General features: G+C 34.7%; 1 pseudogene; it reads right to left on the bottom strand.

Annotated features, from left to right (window-relative positions):
• Positions 1 to 7,161: 7,161 nt before the first annotated feature.
• On the bottom strand, positions 7,162 to 7,490 carry LOC140611583 (cytochrome c oxidase assembly protein COX20, mitochondrial pseudogene; annotated as a pseudogene).
• Positions 7,491 to 7,708: the final 218 nt, after the last annotated feature.

The raw sequence follows: 7,708 nt of genomic DNA, 5'->3' as shown, positions 1-7,708 counted from the left end.
CATCATTTTCCCCACGGTGACTGGCTTGGAATTACGTAACCAACTTTATTATCACTGTCATTAAAATCAGTGTATATTTCATTCCGGTTGTACAGGAAGTGATTACTTAAAGTATCCATTTAAAAGATGACTTAATGTTTAGATAGTGAACTTGTATGTTTATCATGTCAAAGCCTCAGAGAATTATTTTATTTTCCTTAAGTGCTCTAAATGACTGCTCAGTGGCCTACAGTTGTGATTAGCTATGTGTACATCCACAGAGTTATCAGTATTAAAATAGTACCATTGTAAGGATACTATTAGAATGTTCAAGTTCTATTCTCTTATTCCACGAATGAAAGGAACTTTTTGAGTTGTGAGCAAAGTAACTTCTTAAGTGTACATCATTCTTACAGGAGAATGCTGACATCTTTCATCTTTTCCCTTGAAGGAACTCATTTGCCAAGACAACTTAGGATGCACTTAGGAAGAAGTGACGATCCCATTTTTATTTTATTTAATTAACCTTTTACAATGACTCCTAGATAGGTAAGTGTTCCACCAAAAATTAAGGTATTTGAAAGCAGCAGTGAGCTCACTTAATTTCTCTATTTTAAACAGAGTGCTTTTGATGGTTTACTAGACACGACATCACAGTTTCCTGTTTCATATTTGAGTTAAGCAGGATTGGAGAAAACCATTTGCCCTAGGTTTTGAAACATTAGGGACAAAAAGCCCCTGACCAGGAGTTTCAGAAGCACAGTAGCTTTTTTAAATTGTAAAAGAGAATGAAAACCACAATCCTGATAAACCAAACAAATATACACCCTCCCTCCCACTGTCCCCTGCAAGAAGGGTAAAAGCTAAAATAGAAGATTGGATGATGGAAACGATTATTTAAGCCTTTCACTTTTAAGGGCTCACAGGTTTTTATTATTTTCCTTCTTCCTAATAACAACTAGCCTAGCACTCTGTATGTTGGCAAAATTGTTTTGTGTTCTCAATTGAGAAAGGGAAATTGAAGGTAGAGTTAAGCTTTTAGGCTCAATAAATCACTTGCAGTTAGAATTTAGTGTTGATGGCGGTTTCAGAACTGAGGTGTTTAATAGTGTGGTAAATAAAGAGAAAATATTTAATCTTTTCTGCAATTTGTAGGGAATAAAAAACATATTTGGCATCATGTATTATATACTCTTGTGTGTGCTCACTTATTTTATTACTTTTTGAAAAAGCAGGAAACCAAATTGCACTACAGAAAACAAGACACTTCGAAAACCTGCATAAACTATTGGTTCCTTAAGATTCCTAGAGAAGAAGTTCGAATATGTGACAAATTAAAGTTATAAATATGATCATTTTTAGAGGTGGAATGTAATAATTTTAAGTAATTGAGGAATTTAGCAAAATTGTTTTTTCTAAGCTTTTATTTAAATTCCAGTTAGTTAACATACACTGTAGTACTGGTTTCATGTATAGAATATTGTGGTTCAGTACTTTCATACAAAGCCCAAACTCTACACACCCATAGTGAGGAATTAGAATGCACTAAATTCTCTTAGAGAAGAAAACTGAAATACTGAGACTTTGGAGAAACAAGTAATTATTTCCTGAGATAGGGCTGAGGGAGCAGGCCTTGGCTAGGGAGACAGTAAGTCAGATGCTCAAGTGGTGGAAGCAAAAAAGGACAAACATATTGCTTCCAGTTTGATTTCTTCTCCTCTTAATTACAGAAGCAGAAATATTTATTGGGAAACCTTCATAAATTCAGTACTAGTACCCAACTAGCTCTGTATTCCAGATACCACTACCCTTAAGAGATGGAAGTTCTCTTTTTCTTTGAGTTCTGGTCTTTCTTTGGAACTCAAAAAGGCTAGCCATTTTCCATTTCCCATACAGGAATCCAGGTCACAGAGTAGTGGAGCTATTGGCTGGGGTTCCCATCATTTCAGTTCTTATTACCAAATAGGACTTTTGAACTCTTTGCTTACATTGTGATTGCCTCCTCTGCAACAAAAGGCTACTAGCATTGTTCCTATAATGTCCATTTCCTGAAGTTTTAGTTTGTAAGGTATACATTTATTCTTAGGCATGTTAATGTTCACTCCCATATAATTTATTTCATTTATGGTTTGCTTTCCTCACTGTATTATACGTTCCTCCAAAGGATAGATCTCTCTTTTAATATCCTTTCATTATTTTCATAGCTCAAATTTACTGACTGCTTACTATGTGCTGGGTAAGCTGGCTACTGTTCTTTCATTAATTATTTATTTGATCTTCTCAACAATTGTATGAAGTAGGTACCATTATTATCCTGTTTTATAGATGAGGAAACCCAGGTGCAGGGGGGTGGAGTAACTAGCCCAGTTTCCCCAGAGCTAAAACTGAGGGAATTAGGATTTGAACTCCAGTTATCTGACTCCAAAGACTGTGCATAATGTGTGAATTTAAGATCTGTCTTCAATTGTTTTAGCCATAGATTTCTAGTAGTGACCATTGCTACTTTTTCTTAGGAATAGAAACTGAGTGCTATTGACTGAATGTTTGTGTTGCCCCCAAATTCATATGTTTAAATCCTAAGGCCCATTGTGATGGTATCTAGGGGTAGGGCTTTTGGGTGACAATTAGGTCATGAACATGAAGCCCAAAGAGTGGATTCATGCTTATGTAAAAGAGATCCCAGAGAGCTCCTTTGCCCCTTCCATCATGTGAAGATAGAGCAAGAAGAAGGCCATTTATGAACTAGTGAGCAGGGTACCAGACACTGAAATATACTGGTGCCTTGATTTTGGACTTTCCAGCCTCCAGAACTATAAGAAATAAATTTCTGTTGCTTATAAGCCACCTCATCTATGGCATTTTGTTATACCAATACAGACTAAGTACCTAAAGAAACTAGGATCATTGCTTAAGGCAAAAGAGAATAATTCTCTCTCTCTCTCTCTCTCTCTCTCTCAATAAAAAAATCTTGGAAAAAAAAAAAGAATAGATTGGCTTTTTTTCAACCTTAAAACAACGTAGATATGTACTTTGACCTGTACTTCCTTGGTTTGTAGATTGAAACGCGTGGATGTGTGGGAAGGTATAAGTTTTAAAGTTTCTTTCTTTAGGACAAATGAATAATAAACTAACTTTATTGGCACAAAAACCATACTATATTTAATAAGACTGTAAAATTAAGTTGAGAGTTAGATCCATCCCTGATGAGATGTGGGGATTAGGAAGGTCAGTGCCTGACCTTTCTAGCCTAGCAATAACCGTGAAAGAGCTTGTCCTGATTCATGACTTAAACATGTACTGTACTATATTGTTTGGTCCTTATATGGGTCACTTGACTTTGCTTTATTCATTGTTAACCTCAACCCTAGGCAGGTCTATAAGATCATGCTAATAATGATTGGCCAGTCAGTAAATAACAAGACTGAATTTTGTTTGTGTATTAGATACTACACAGCAGCCGTGGAGAATTAGCAATTAGATGGTAAGCTGGACAAGAGTAGGGTTCTTCCTCATTCACTTCTGAATCTCCAACACCTAGAATAGTTCTCAGCTTTTAGCATTGTGGGCCCTCCAGAGTATTTTTAACCGAAGAGATACTTCACTAAAGAAGTCTTCAATCTAATGGAATGAGATAAGACTAATATCCAGAAAGCAACCAATAAATGCTATGGTATGACATCTAATGCAATATTATTTTAAAACAAATGCTCCCAGATAAATCTTGTGATAAGCCTGGTTTAGATCCCTGGTCCAATTCAGAATGTTGTTTTGACCAAATAATGTTGCCTGAAAGCCAATACATAAGAGATTAATATGTAGGCATTCCACTTGAGAGAGGGGTTGTAGGGAGCTCTTCTTCCTCTCTTACCTCCTCAGCTTTTCGCTTCCTCCTCTCCCAAAGCCCACTTAGAATGATTTAAAAACCATGAATTTAATGACCAGTTGAACAATTATCCTTAGAGAACCTTCAGGAACCTATAAACTTTGAAATGATATACAAAACTCTGTGTGTGTGTGTGTGTGTGTGTGTGTGTGTGTGACAGAGAGAAAGAGAGAGAGAGAGTCTTTCTTGGAGAAGAGTTCAGGGTTTTTTTTCAGATTATCCGATAATTTCTGTCCCAAAAAAGGGATAAGAGCAACTGTCTCACCCATAGGGAAGATACTTTATTTATATATATTTAGATATATTTATATATTTAGATATATTTATTTTCTATGTATAACCTCTTTTTTGAGGCAGTTAGTGAAGATTGCATAATTTATAACAGATATCAGTATAAGGTTTTAAAATGCTGTCCTTTATCCATTGGAAGCTGGAGGGGGACCATTAAGTGATTTCACCTGGATTATCATTACATAGCAGTCAAATGGTAATTACCATCTTTTCTGTGACTGAATTTGGTCCAGATTTTTAAATTGAAATATAATTAACATATAGCATCCTGTTAGGTATATGTCATAGTGATTTGATATTTTTATACATTATAAAATGATCCCATGATAAATCTAATTACCGTTTGTCTCCATATAGTTATTACAGTATTATGGATTATATGCCCAGTCTGTATATTGCATCCTTATGACTTACTTATTTTATAACTGGAAGTATGTACCTGTTACTTCCCTTCACCCCTTTTGTACCACCCCCAACTCCTTTGGTAACCAACCATTTGTTCCCTGTATCTATGAGACTATTTCGGTTTTGTTTGGTTTTGTTTGATTGGTTTTTTAGATTCCATATATAAGTGAAATCATATGGTTTTTTTCTGCCTAACTTATGTCACTTAGGGCCAACCATTTTGTTGCAAATGGTAGGATTTCATTTCTTTTTTATGGCTGAATGATATTGTGTTGTATTTATGCACCACATCTTCTTTATTCATCTATAGATGGACACTTAGTTTGCTTCCGTCTCTCAGCTATTGTAAGTAATGATGCAGTGAATATAGGGCTGCATATATCTCTTAGAATTGATGTTTTCATTTTCTGTGGGTAAATACCCAGAAGTGGAACTGCTGGATTGTATGGTCTTATTTTTAATTTTTGAAGGAACCTCCATAATGTTTTCTATAGTGGTTACTACCAATTTACATTCCCACTGACAACACACAACAGTTCTTTTCTCCACATTTTTGCCAACACTTGTTATTTTTTATCTTTTTGGTAATAGCAATCTGACAGTGTGAGGTGATACCTCCGTGTAGTTTTGATTTGCATCTCCCTGATGATTAGTGATGTTGCACATCTTTTCTTGTGCCTGTTGGTTATCTGTATGCCTTTGGAAAAAGAATTGTATTTAAGTCCTCTGCTCAGTTTTTAATTGGCTTTTTAAAAATATTAAGTTGTCTAAGTTCTTGCATGATTTGAAAATATCCTCTTCCATTCAGTAACTTATCTTTTCATTTTGTTAATAAAAATGAAAAGCTTTTTAATTTGATATAGTACTATTTGTTTATTTGAACTTTGCCTTTTTATGGGGAGACTGGTCCAAAAATATATTACTAAGACTGAAGTCAAAGAACTTACTGCCTGTTTTCCTCTAAGAGTTTTTCTGATTTCAGATTTTACATTCAAGTCTTTAACCCATTTTGAATTTATTTTTGTGTATAGTGTAAGAAAGTGGTCCAGTTTCATTATTTTGCATGTTTGCTATCCAGTTTTCCTAACACCATTTATTGAAGAGACTGTCTTTTCCCAATTGTATTTATTGCCTTATTTGTCATATATTAATTGACCTATATGCATGGGTCTATGTCTGGGCTCTCTATTCTATTCCATTGATCTATGTATTGGTGTTCCTGCCACTACCATGCTGTTTTGATTACTATAGCTTTGCAGTGTAGTTTGAAATCAGGGAGTGTAATATCTCTAGCTTTGTTCTTTCTCAAGACTGCTTTGGCTATTTGGGGTCTTCTGTGGTTCCATATAAATCTTAAGATTCTTTATTTTAGTTTGTGAAAAATGCCATTGGTATTTTGGTGGGGATTGCATTGAATCTATAGATTGCTTTGAATAGAGTGGATATTTTTATGATATTAATTCTTCCAATTCATAAGCATCATATATATTTCCATTTATTTGTGTCATTTTCACACTCTTTCATCAGTGTCTTAGAGTTTTCACCTCCTTGGTTAAATTTATTCCTAGGTATTTTATTCTTTTTGATGCAATTATAAGTGAGATTGTTTTCTTAATTTCTCCTTCTGATAGCTTGTTATTAGTATAGAAAGAAACACAACTGATTTCTGTATGTTAATTTTGTATCCTATAACTTTACTGAATTCATTTATTAGTTCTTCTAATAGTTTTCTGGTGGAATCTTTAGGGTTTTTTTTTTATATATAGCAGCATGTCATCTGCAAATAGTGACAGTTTTATTCCTAACTTTCTAACTTTATTGCCTAATTGCTGTGACTAGTCTTCAATACTGTACTGAATAAGACTGGAGAGAGTAGATATCTTTTTCTTTATATTAGAGGGAAAGCTTTCAGCTTTTGACTGTTCAGTGTGATGCTACTGTGGGTTTGTCGTATATGACCTTTATTATGTTGAGGTACATTCCTTTTATACTCATTTTGTTGAGAGTTCCTATCATAAATGGAAGTTGAATTTTGTCAAATGCTTCTTCTACATCTATTGAGATGATGATAAGATTTTTATTCCGTTCTTTGTTAATGTGATGTATCACATTGATTGATCTGTGGTTGAACATTCTTGCATCCCTGGAATAAATCCTATTTGATCATGGTATATGATCCTTTTAATGCATTGTTGGATTTGGTTTCTTAACATTTTGTTGGGATTTCTGCATCCATGTTTATCAGAGATATTGGCCTGTGATTTTCTTTTTTGAGGTGTCTTTAGTTTTGGTCTCAGGGTAATAATATTAGCCTCATAAAATGAGTTTGGAAGCATTATTTTCTATTCATTTTTTTTGGAATAATTTGAAGATAGGTACTAATTACTACTACTACTTTTCTTCTTCCCCTCACGCTCCCCTACCCTTCTCTTTCCCCTCCCCCTCTCTTCCTCCTCCTCTTCCTGGTCCTTCTTCGATTAACACATACTTTATTTCCTTGATTGAAATCCTTATGGTACATATGAGGTTTAATAGAATTGACCTCAGTTTTGTTTACAGAGACTCCAATGAATTGTATTTTGGTTTTCTATGCTTGAGACTGCTCAACTGCTGGAGTTGCCATTGGTTTGTTTTCTGTCAGGATCAAGGTGGGTACTTTCATATAAAATCTTATTTTTAATTCCTTCTCTGGAAGTTCTTTCCTGGATTCTTGCTTTGCCATAATTATATCCACAATGGAACCAACATCCTAAAGTCACCAAGATAAATCCTCATACTCCAACATCATAACAAAAAAATGTTCAAGGTCAGGCACAGCAAATCCTAATGAACCATACAATATCAAATCCCATGCACAGGGAATATTTTTGATATATAAAATTCCTAGAAGCTTAAAGCACTTCCCCTTGGTGGGCTTGCCAGGCTCCCACATGGGGGCTGTGGGCTCCAGTGGGTCCCTGTACTAATTCCTTTAAATGAATGCTTCATAAAATTTACCTGTGAAGCTGTCAGGTCTTGGACTTCTCTTTTTTGGGAAGCTTTTAAATTACTGATTCAATCTCATTATTTGTTATCAGTCTCTTCAGATTTTCTATTTCTTTATGATCAGGCCCAGAAGATTGTGTTTCTAGGAATTTATCCATTTTTTCT

Source organism: Canis lupus, chromosome 20 (genome assembly GCF_048164855.1).
Source record: "Canis lupus baileyi chromosome 20, mCanLup2.hap1, whole genome shotgun sequence".
Lineage (NCBI taxonomy): Eukaryota > Metazoa > Chordata > Mammalia > Carnivora > Canidae > Canis > Canis lupus.
The sequence above is the reverse complement of the archived record's forward strand: the minus strand, read 5'-3'. Positions and strand labels throughout refer to the sequence as shown.